This window comes from Furipterus horrens, unplaced genomic scaffold (genome assembly GCF_987537825.1).
Source record: "Furipterus horrens unplaced genomic scaffold, mFurHor1.1.pri manual_scaffold_17, whole genome shotgun sequence".
NCBI classification, from domain to species: Eukaryota; Metazoa; Chordata; class Mammalia; order Chiroptera; family Furipteridae; genus Furipterus; species Furipterus horrens.
This window is the reverse complement of record NW_028327187.1, coordinates 5,533,649-5,545,728: the sequence shown is the minus strand read 5'-3', so window position 1 is coordinate 5,545,728 and position 12,080 is coordinate 5,533,649. Positions and strand designations below refer to the sequence as shown.

Here is a 12,080-nt window from a genome sequence, read left to right as displayed (position 1 = left end):
GCCCCCATTTTCCTCCCCTTTGCTCACCTCCACCCAGCCCTCACCCCCTTCCCTTTGCCCGTCACCATAATCCCTTCACCTTCTTTTATCCAGTCACCCCCACCTTCTGAGATCTGTCTTTCTGTTTTATGTATTTATGCCTCTGGTTCTGTTTTGTTTATTATTATATTTTGTTTATTAGATTATACATATAAGTAAGATCATATGCATGTTTTTCCTGACTGGTTTATTTCACTTGGCACAATAATCTCCAGGTCCATCCATGCTGTTGTAAAAAGTAAGAGTTTCTTTTTTTTTAAAATGGTCATGTGTTATTCCATTGTGTAAATGTACCACAGCTTTTTTATCCACTCACCTACTGATGGGAACTTAGGGTGTTTCCAGATCTTGGCCATTACAAATAACACAGCAATGGACACAGGAGTGTATATATTCTTTCAAATTGGTGTTTCGGCATTCTTAGGATATATTCCCAGAAGTGCAATCACTAAGTCAAAAGGCAGTTCCATTTTTAGTTTTTTGAGGAAACTCCATATTGTTTTCCACAGTGGCTGCCCCAGTCCGCATTCCCACCAACAGTACATGAGGGTTCCCCTTTTTCCACATCCTTGCCAGCACTTGTTGTGTGTTCATTTATTTATGATAGTCATCTGATAGGTGTGAGGTGATATCTCATTGTGGTTTTAATTTGTATTTCTCTGATGATTAGTGACATTGAGCATCTTTTCATATGTCTATGGGCCCTCTGTATGTCCTCTTTGGAGAAGTGCCTGTTCAAGTCCTCTGAGCATTATTTAATTAGATTGTCTGGGTTTTTTTGTGTGTGTATGTGTGGTTGAATGCCCCAAGTAGATATTCAGTTCAGTTTTAACTTATGTTTGGTGCTTTTTATATTCTATCTCTTTATTGAAGTTCTCACTGTGTTCATTCATTCCTCACCTGAATTGGAGTGAGCGACGGAACACACCCATACAAAGCAGCAAAATTAAACCAAAAAAGTAATAAAAATGTAGCTCCCAACTTCTGAGACAGCATCAAGCAGAATAACATTTACATTATAGGAGTTCCAGAAGGAGAAGAGAGAATGGGCCGGAAAAAAAATATTTGAAGACATAAATGCTAAAAACTTTCCTAAACTGTGTAATGAAACAGACATGCAGTTACATGAAGTCTAGAGAGTTCCATTTAGATAACATGAACCAAAGAGAACTACATCAAGACACAGTATAATTAAAATGGTAAAAGTGGAGGACAGAGAATCTTAAAAGCAACAAGAGGGGAAAAAATGTATTACATACATGGGAAACCCTATGGGAATCAGCAGATTTTCAGCAGAAAAATTGCAGGCCAGAAGTGAATGGCACGACATATTCAAAATGTTGAAATAAACTAAGAATTGTCCACTTGGCAAAATTATCATTAAGAATTGAAGGAAAGATAAAGGATTTTCCAGATAAGCAAAAGCTAAAGAAGTATAAGAAATGTTGAAAGGCCTTTTTATAAGCTGAAAAAGGCACTAAATAACAATAAGAACATATACAAAAATAAATTTTTCACTGGAAAAGGCAAATACATAGTAAAAGTAGTGAATAAATCACTTATAAAGCAAGCATAATTGTTAAATGACAAAAATAAGATGAATTAAAACTACAATAATTAGTTAAGGGTAACATAAAATTTAAAAAATGTAAAATATGTAATTAAAAATATAAGGTGGGGGAAGTAAAAATGTAAAGCTTTGGAATGTATTCAAATCTAAGTTACTGTCAACTTAAAAGAGACTGTTGTATACATAAGATGTTATATGTGACCCTCACAGTAACTATAAAGAAAAAAACTTGTAGTTAACATGCAAAAAATTAGAAAGAAATATTCACATAACACTAAAGAAATCCATCAAATCACCAGGGAATATATAAAAGAAGAAGATAGGAACAGAGAAAAGTTATCGAAAAAGCCAGAAAGCAATGAACAAATTTGATAATAAGTAAATACATGTCAATGATTACTTTAAATATAAATGGAATAAACTAATCAATTAAAACACAGAACAGTTGGATGGATTTAAAAAATGAGCTATCTATATGCTGCCTACAAGAGACTTACTTCAAAAGTAAGGACACAAACAGATTAAATATAAAAATATGGAAAAATATATTCCATGCAAATAGGAACAAAAAGAATGCTGGTGTGGCTATACTCATAAAAAATAGACTTTGTTTGTTTGTTTCTTTTTTTTAAAAAATATGCTTTATTGATTATGCTGTTACAGTTGTCCCAATTTCTTTTCCCTTTGTTCCCCTCCACCCAGTGACATCCCTTCCTCCAGTTGTCCCCCACTTAGTTCATGCCCATTGGTTGTGCGTATAGTTCTTCTCAACATCTTCCTGTCTACTCCACTCCCTCCTACTATGCTTCTTAATTCCTGTACCATCTCCCTCCCTTTCCCCCTTTCCCCCTCCCTTCTGACCTCCCCCCATAATGTTCCCCATACCTATATTTCTTTTCTCCCTCTCGTTGCCTACTTAGTCTGCCTTTCTTTTGGTTCCCTAGCTTCTGTTGTTGGTTGCTGTGATACAGTTTTCATTTTAATGTTCATAGTTTTGATCCTCCTTCTCCTAAACAAGTCCCTTTAACATTTCGTATAACAGTGGTTTGGATCTGATGAACTCCTTCAGTTTTACTTTGTCCAGGAAGCACTTTCTCTGCCCTCCTATTCTGAACGACAGCTTTGCTGGATAGAGCCATTGTGATTGTAGGTTTTTGCTTTTCACTACTTTGAATATTTCTTGCCAGTCCCTTCTTGCCTGCAGAGTGTCTTTAGAGAACTCAGCTGACAGTCTTATTGGGACCCCTTTGTATGTAATTCTCTTCTTCTGTCTTGCTGCTTTTAAGATTCTCTCCTTATCCTTCATTTTTGACATTTTGAGTATAATGTGTCTTGGTGTGGTTCTCCCTGGGTCCAGTTTTTTTTTGGAACTCTCTGTGCTTCCTGGACCCATAAGTCTATTTCCTTCCCCAAGTTTGGGAAGTTCTGCTTCATTATTTTTTTACATAGTTTTTTCATGTCTAGATCTTCTTCTTCACCTTCTGGCAACCCTATGATTCGGATGTTGGCCCGCTTATAGCTGTCCCATAGGTTTCTGAGCCTCTCCTCATTTTCCTCACTTCTCGTTTCTTCTTTCTGTACTGGTTGACTGTTTGTTCCTTCCCTACGTTCCAATTTGTTGATTTGATCCCTGGTCTTATTTCCCTCACCACTTGTTTCGTATGTGTTTTTGTTCATTTCAGCAGGACTAACCTTCATTCCTTCCCTGTCTTGTTTAAGATCTGCTGTCAGGTCTGTAAGCACTTCTATAAGCAAAGCTCTGAACTGTGCCTCAGAAAGATTTCCTGCCTGCTGCTTCGTTAGATTAGAAATTTGCTGTCTGGTCAACTGCATCACTGGGATCTCTATCATGATCTGTGCCATCCTGACAGTTTTGTGTTTACCTTTGCTTCCTGGGCAGGGCTGTGATACCTCCTACACTATAGAGGGGAGGGAGCCCTGTGCATTTGTCACAATGGGGCGTTTTCTGCAGGGGTGGGGGTCCAAGATGAATTTCTGCTGTTCAATCTCTGCTGAGAGACCGGCAGAATCCTCCTCCATCCTCACCCCCATGGGGACTCACAGTCCAAGGCAATGGGGGTCTGCCTTCCCCAGCTTTGGAATCATAAGCTGATGGGTCTGGTCTGTAGCCGGGGTGCTCCCTAGGTGCTTCTTGCCTCCCCTTAAATACGGGTGTCTGTGCTTAACGCTGTTCTGCCGCCATCACTGCTGCTGCCGTGGACAGCACAGCTTGACCTCTCCTCCCCAGCTTCGCCCCTCCTACCTGTCCAGATGAGCACCACTTGTTTATAACTTCATACATTGGACTTCCCTTTATTTTCTAGAACTTCTGGTTATTTTTGGTTTTGCAGTAGTTGTATTCCTTCTTAGTTGTGGAGGGAGATGGGGCGTGTCAGTCTAGGTCTCCATCTTGGTCGGAAATCTCCTGTGTTTGTTTGCTTCCGTGTCCCAGGCAGAGCTGTCGCTCCTACTACGTTGCAAGGGGTGGAGCCTTAGGGATTCGTCAGTAACGGGCGACCTGTTTCACTATGTTGTGGCGCTGTATGTGGGGAGGGGTCTGAGAGGGAACAATTCCACCTGCCCAGCATTCACCCCTTTTCCAGGCACCTCTCCTGCTTCCACACCGGACTGGCGCCCCTCTAGCTGCTTCCCTTGCCATCTTTCCCACAGTGGGTGGGTCTGTGGATGTTCTAGGTCTGTGGGGGCCCTTTAAACAAGTGGACTCAGCTGCTGAGACACTGGCAGTTTCTGCCTCCGTCTCAACCCCCACTGGTTTGCACAGTCAGAAGCAATGAGGCTTGATTTTCCCCAGAGCTGGGATAGTGAGCTACTTTGGTGAGGAGCTGGGAATGCTCCCCAGGTGTCCCTCCTGAGTTTTTAAAATGTGTAACTGCACTTTCCGCCAGCCTGCTTCTGTTGCCACTGCTGCCACCACCACACCGTGTCCTCTCTGCCTGGGTTCTGCCCCTCCTACCTGTCTGGGTATTTGTTCTTTATATCCTTGTTTGCTGGACTTCCATGCACTTTGATTTTCTGGAACTTGTGGTTGTTTCTAGTTTTGAGGTAGTTGTATTCCTTCTTAGTTGTGGAGGGAGATGCAGCATGTTTGTCTACACCTCCATCTTGGCCAGAAGTCCAAAAAAAATAGACTTTGAAAAAGACTAGTAAAAGACAAAGAAAAGCAGTACATAATGATAAAAGGGCCAATCCAAAAAGAAGATATAAAATTCATTTTATATATATATATATATATATATATATATATATATATATATATATATGCACCCCAACTAAGAGCACCTAAATATATAAAACAAATATTCACTGGCCTAAATAAGGTAATTAAAATTAATATAATAAGGCACAGAATACAGTCAAACTTGTGATGTGGTTTAATAGAAGGTTTATAGCACTCAGAAGTGGTCAACATGGGTGACTCCACCATGTTTTCAATTGTTGGACAATGACCTCTGCACATCTGTTTTCTCAACAATAATCATACCATGCCACAATTTTGTTGAGAAGATTAAATGTAGTGAAATTACCTTGTTAATGTAACCTATAAAATAGTATGCTAAAGTGCAGAGATAGAATCTTCTTTATCCTAGTGTGTACATTGTTATACAAAGAAACATTTGTTGACTGAAAAATTCTTTTTTCCCCAAACCTGAATAAAGAAAATCATTTAATGCTAAGCCCTGACAACACATGCATTGCAATGCCAGAATCGTGAATAGTGATATGAACCTAACCCGATAACTTCCATTAAATGCACACAAAATGGCATAAACCTCCCTCCTCCCAACAATGAACAACAATAAGCAAGTTAGGCAAATTCAGTGCTTCACAAAAATTCAACTTGTAATTTTCTACATATTGACAGTTGAAGAGAGGGACTAGAAGGGGGAGGGCATGGGTAGAGTTGCTCAGGTAAAAATTGTGCTGTGCACATATGTCAAATTCAGGTTTAAAAGTTGAACCAGAATTGTAAAGTATCTATTTATTTATTTTTAAGAAAATAATACACAGTAATAAAAAAAAAAGTAATACACTAATAGGAGGGGATTTTACCACCCCACTGACAGCAATGAATAGATAACTCAAATAGAAGATTAATAAGAAAACATGTGCCTTAAAGGACACATTTTTCAGCTGGTTTAGTATATATATACACACAACATCCCATCCAAAAGCAAAGGAATACACATTCTTCTCAACAAATCGTGAAATATTCTCCAAGACAGAGCACATGTTAGGACACAAAACAAGTCTTGGTAAATTTAAGAAGATTGAACTGATATCAAGCACCTTTTCTGACTACAATGTTATGAAACAAATCAATTGCAAGAAGAAAACTGGAAAAATCCACAAAAAAACATGGAGAATTAACAACATATTACTGAACAACTAATATTTCATTGAAGAAATCAAAGAAAAAATTTAAAAAATACACCTACAGGCAAATGAAAACATAAAAACTCCATAATTAAGATAGCAATCCCATTTACAATATCATCAAAAAGAGCAAAATACCTAACAACAAATTTAACTAAGGAGGTAAAAAAATTGATACACTGAAAATTGTAAGATACTAATGAAAGTATCAGAAGAAGATAAAAATAAATGGAGAAAATATTCTGTGTTCATTAATTGGAAGAATTAATGTTGTTAAAATGTCAATAGTACCCAAAGCTAGGCCTATCAAATTTCCAATGGCACATTTCACATAACTAGAATAAATAAATCTAAAATTTGTACTGAACAGCAAAAGATCCTGAATAACCAAAACGATCTTAAGAAAGAAGAACAGAGTTTCAGGTATCATGCTCCCTGATTTCAAATTATACTATGAGACTATAGTAATCAAAGCAGTATGGTATTTTCACAGAGACAAGGACACAGAAAAACGGAGCTGATTTGAGAGCCCAGAAATGAACCCACACCTATATGGACATTTAATTTGCAACAAAGGAGTCAAAGATATACAATGACCAAAGGATAATTTCTTTAGTAAATGGAAAAACTGGGCAGTCACATGCAAATGTATCAAAATAGACCACAGTCTTACATCATACACAAAATTTAACTCAAAATAAAGACTTGTAAGATATGAAATCATAAAATTCATAGAAGAAAACATAGACAGTAAGCTCCTTGACATCAGTCTTGGTGATGTTTTTGTGGATCTGACCTCAATGTCAAGGAAATAAAAGCCAGGAATGAATAGATGGAGGTAGGAGTTATATCTCTCACTATTATATCTAACAAAGCACTGAAGGAATGCTTGCTTCCCATTACATCAATATTGGATTTGATGGACTTGGAAGTCCTAATACTCAAGAGTAGAATGCTTCCACCAGGGAACAGAGTTGTTTTTAATAAATTGGAAGTTGAGCCTAATCCTTAGTCATTTGTGGCTCTTCATGAACTAATTAGCACAGACAGAATCATGGTACTTGCTTGGTAATTGATTCTGATTATCAAGGGAAAATTAGGTTGCTGCTGCACAATAAAGCCAAGAAAGATCATTACTGGGACTTAGTGGATTCACTGAGGTGACTCTTTTAGTATCTTGCCAAATATCCATAATCAATGAAAAAACAAAACAACTATAAGACTGTCAAAGACTCAGATCCTGCAGTGATAAAATTTGGGATACTCCACTAGGCAAAACAAAACACACCCAGTAAAGATGCTTAAGATGACAAAGGAGCATAAGGAATTGGTTGTAAAAGAAGAAAAAACTATGATTATCAAACTCAGATCTCAAAGAAGCTAGAAAATTAGGGGCTGAAAAAGCTATGCTTTTGTTTCTTGTTCCCTTCTTTCCACCCCCTTTTAAATAAAGAGTAATGGTGGCAACTGACATTTTATTTTCCAGTGGAAATATCATTGAATTGACACCAACTTGCAATTAGATGGTAGCTGATGGGAATGTGTGTGTTCTCTGCTGGGGACATGAATATTTTATCTGGACAAACAATGATTGGATGTTGAAGAGCAAGAGAATAGGCTGTACTGGACATTCCGTGCCTTGTCCTTCAGAGCCACTCACTCTTCACACTTGTCCATTCTGCATATATCCAGGAGTTTAACTTTAGTGGACCATATCAATGCATTCCTTTCCATCTGGCATGTACTCAAGTTTGGCCCATGGGGGACAACAGCAGGAAGTTCTAAGACAAATTGACTGTGTTCTACCAAAAGCCACTTAGCTAAAATCCTCACTTAGCTAGTCTTTCCAGGTTCTGGGAATCATTCTTTCATCTTGTATCTTCAAAGCTAGGGTTCATGAAGGTTCTTGAGTGTTACTAGTCCCAGTGAGCTTCATTGAGAGTGATTATGTCTAATAACCTTTGTTATACCTTAATAAATTGTCTTCTTATTAACCTTTTTTCATTATCCTGTTTGAGTGCCATGTGTTTTCTGCTGAGATCCTGAGTGACACATCAAGTATTAATTTCCCCCTACCTACCATGAGTAAATTCTTGGATCTGCAGGGCCAAGCAGATGTTACTCTTCACCCAAGTGTATAAACCAAAAACATGGGAGTCATCAATGATGAGTCCTTTGACACGCCTTACTCTACATATCCAATCCATAATCGCTTTCTGTCAATTTTATACCAAAAATATGTCAATTTCCTCCATGTATTTCTTTTATCATTGTCATTTTCCTAGTGCAATCTATTATCATCTTCTGCTTAGACTATTGGAAAAGCCTTGTTCCTTGTCTTACTTTCTTCCCTTTTGTCCTGCTTTAATACCTCTTTCACACTGCAATCACAGTGATCTTTTAAAAATACCTATCTGTTACCTTCTGTGGCCCTGATTAAAACCTTTCAATGGTTTTCTATTAAGAAGTACAAATTAGTAGTTACAAAATAGCCACGGGGATGTAAAATACTGGCTAGGGAATATAGTCAATGATACTGTAATAACTATGTATGGTGCCAGGTGGGTATTTGAAATATTGGGATGAAATATTAGGAGGACCACTCTGTAAAGTATATGACTGTTTTACTGCTATGCTGTACACACGAAATTGATACAAAATAACATTGAATGTAAACTGTAATTGAAAATAAAATTTAAAAATAGTGACATCAATTTTTTCATATTATCTATAAGGTCTCATGTGATCTGGACTCTGTATTTTAAACTTTTCATGCTATTTGCTTTACTCAGTGAGCTCCAGTTTTTTCTTTTCCCTTTCTCTAACAACCACACTTTTTCCTATCTCGGGTCCTTAACTCCCACTTTATTCTGACTGAAATGGTCTCCTTTCATTTGCTTCATTTGTACCACTCATTTTTCAGCTCTCTGCTCAAGTTTTACATTCTTACTTAAGACTTCATTAATAACCTAGGATTGCACGCCTCCTGTTATAAACTCTTATAAGCATTATATATATATATAACAGAATAGTGCCATTATTTGAAAAAATACGATTTTTCCTCCCAGGAGACTAGATGCTCAATGGGTGGTGCCTACGTCTGTTTTGCTCAGAAGTGTACATATCCCGCATGCCTAGAATAACGCATGGCAAACGAGTGAATGAACAAATAAATAAATGAATCCAATGAACAGGTGTGGGTGGCTGAAGAGATAGAACAGAAAAAGAGCATGAGATGGGAAAACCAAAGCTGAACTTCACACATCATCGTTTAGATATATGACTGCCCACTTTTCTGGCTCCTGCCACCTCTGGCTACTGAAAGAGTGGACAAATAATGGGAGAGGTAGTCTCTGTCACGTATCAGTTACTCACAGATTCCAGCATCTAGTTTTTATTCAGTTATACTTTTAGGGCTTCTGAGGGTTTTCTATTTTTTCAAAATATTTATTAATTGTAAAAATTTATAATAGGCTGTACCTGGGGTGCTACCCTTGTGTTATTTCATATTGTAGTAACTGAGACTTTTGCTTTATTTTTTATTTAGCCATTTTTACCAACACAGTTTGATAAACAATGCATCTCACTGCATGGAACTTCCTTTAGGATCCTGTCTTTTACATACTAGGTCTCTTTCTTGATATCATATTCTTGATCATGTGTGAATGTAACCTTTAAAATTATTGTAAATTTGGCTGTGGTTTAAAGTTGTTCATGTAATAAAACCCTGCCTCCAATTACTCTCTTTTTTGTTTGTTTAATTGTTCTCTTTAGCTATTCTTATCTATTTATGCTTCTGGGTGAACCTTCAGATAATTTTGTGGAGTTCAAAAAACAATTATTTTGGTCTCTTGATTGGGATGGGGTTAAACCATTAAGTTTATTTGAATAACTGCTTGTCTATTTGTAATGTTCTTTCTTCCCACTCTGTTTACTCAACTCTTGTAACTCTTAATTAAATTTTGTGGTTCTGTTCATAATAATTCCGTGTATTTCTTGCTGATGTTATTTTATGTCTCTGCTATTATTAGCAGAATAGTTGTTTTACCTGCATTAACTTTTTAATTGGTTTTTAGTGATATAAAGAAAAAGTCATTGGATTTTGCTGATATTAGACTAAATCTTTCTATTGATTTTTTAAAGTTTTCAATTAATCCATTTGTGCTTTTATGTTAAAAAAACTATGATAATAAACATAATTTCACCCCCCTCCTTAAAAAGTGATACTTCTTATTTGTTTCACATTATTACATTGACCGTAATGTTTGAAACAACATTGAACAGCTGCAATATCCAGCTTCCTTTCTTTGGTTTCATCATTATCCATGATGCTGACTACTTAAGATGAATTTGTAAGAACTGTATCTCTAGATCTTGGTCTCAACAATAAATTTGTTGGGAAAATGTCTAATTTTTATACATTTTTCAAAATAAGAAATAGGTATCTAATCTTATCAAATTCCTTCTAAATATTCTCCTTTCTTTCTGAAGAATCAGTTCTTGAATTTTTCAACTATTATTATTTTTTATTGTGTTCTTTTTCATTCAGCTGTTATTTTCTAATTATAGTATCTTTTCCTCATTTTTAAGGTTTGTGTTATTATATTATTTCTAAAATCCTAAAGTTAAATATGTAGTTGATGGAATACATGCATCCCTATGTTCATTGCAGCATTATTTAAACTAGCTAGGTTATGGAAACAACCCAAGTGCTTATCAATGGATGTGTGCATAAAAAAGCAGTGGTATATAGCCCTGGCTGCGTGGCTCAGTGGATTGAGCATCGGCCTGCGAGTCAAGTGTCGCTGGTTCGATTTCCAGTCAGGGCACATTACTAGGTTGCACGTCAGGTCCCCAGTTAGGGGCACGAGTGAGAGGCAACCACACAATAAAAAAAAAAAAAAAGCGGTGGTATGTATACACAATGGAATATTACTCAGCCATAAAAAGCAATGAAATCTTATAATTTTCAACAGCATGGATGGACCTAGAGGTTATTATGCTAAGTGAAATAAGCAGAGAAATGCAAATATCACATTTCACTTATATATGGGATCTAAAGAATAATATAAATGAACAAACAAAACAGAAACAGATTCATAGATACAGATAACAGAGTTATGGTTGCCAGAGGGGAAGAGGGTTGGGAGACTGGGTGAAAAAGGTGAAGGGACTGAGAAGTACAGATTGGTGGTCATAAAATAATCATGGGGATGTAATAATATTGCAATAACTATGTATAGTGCCTGTTGGATACTGGAAATATCAGGGGATCACTTTTTAAAGTACATGATTGTCTAACTACTATGCTATACAACTGAAACTATTACAAAATAATATTGAATGTAAACTGTCATTTTAAATTCAAAAATATTTTTTAAAGAAATAATTCTAAAAATGTAGTTGATGCATTTTCTTTCCTGGAAAAGACTATTTAGGGCTATGGATTTGACTAAGTACAGTTTTGGCTGTTGAGATTAATCAATAGTCACAACTAGCAGGTGGTCAATGATATCAGGAATAAGTTTTAACCTAACACAAGAAAGTCTAACGTATTAGCACCATTTGTATGAAATTTATACTTTTGATCACAGCATATGAAGTTATTAAAAGTCATCAACATCATATCCAAAGATAGTTTTTAGTGGCCTACTATAGGTGTATATGGTTATCTTTGTATGAAGAAATACATTACAAAGTTTGAGCTTTTGGTGGCTGTGAAGTTGGAGAGATCGCAGTCAGGTTGAAGACCTTGGATCTCATCCTCTCAGCTCTTCGACCCCCAATAAAGTGGTTTGATCCCCTCCCCCCTGAAAAAATGTTTGAAATCGCTATGGTCTTGAGGCCCTTAAAAATAGTTTCATTTACATATAAGCCAATTATTGGGTATATAAAAAGAGTACTTGATATAATATCAAAAGAGGCGTAAAATATGTGACTTTATAATTTATATATGGAGGAGGTGGGAGTAAGGGCAGAGTTAAGCTCATAATTTTAGGTCTATTGTGGGTACACCAAAGCTAAATAAGTAATGTTAATTGTTCATAATAAGTATACTTAAAGTGAGAAACAATGG

The 12,080-nt window shown here is 36.5% G+C and overlaps 1 long non-coding RNA gene across 2 annotated transcripts in view; it reads left to right on the top strand.

Moving 5' to 3' along the window:
• The window catches only part of LOC149990385 (uncharacterized), a 74,096-nt gene extending 66,282 nt beyond the window's left edge, over window positions 1-7,814 (top strand). For both annotated transcript variants that reach the window (XR_016508599.1, XR_016508600.1), the window contains exons 4-5: window positions 4,516-4,591; window positions 7,491-7,814. This is a non-coding gene — a long non-coding RNA (uncharacterized LOC149990385). The remainder of the gene's footprint in view (window positions 1-4,515; window positions 4,592-7,490) is intronic.
• Window positions 7,815-12,080: the final 4,266 nt, after the last annotated feature.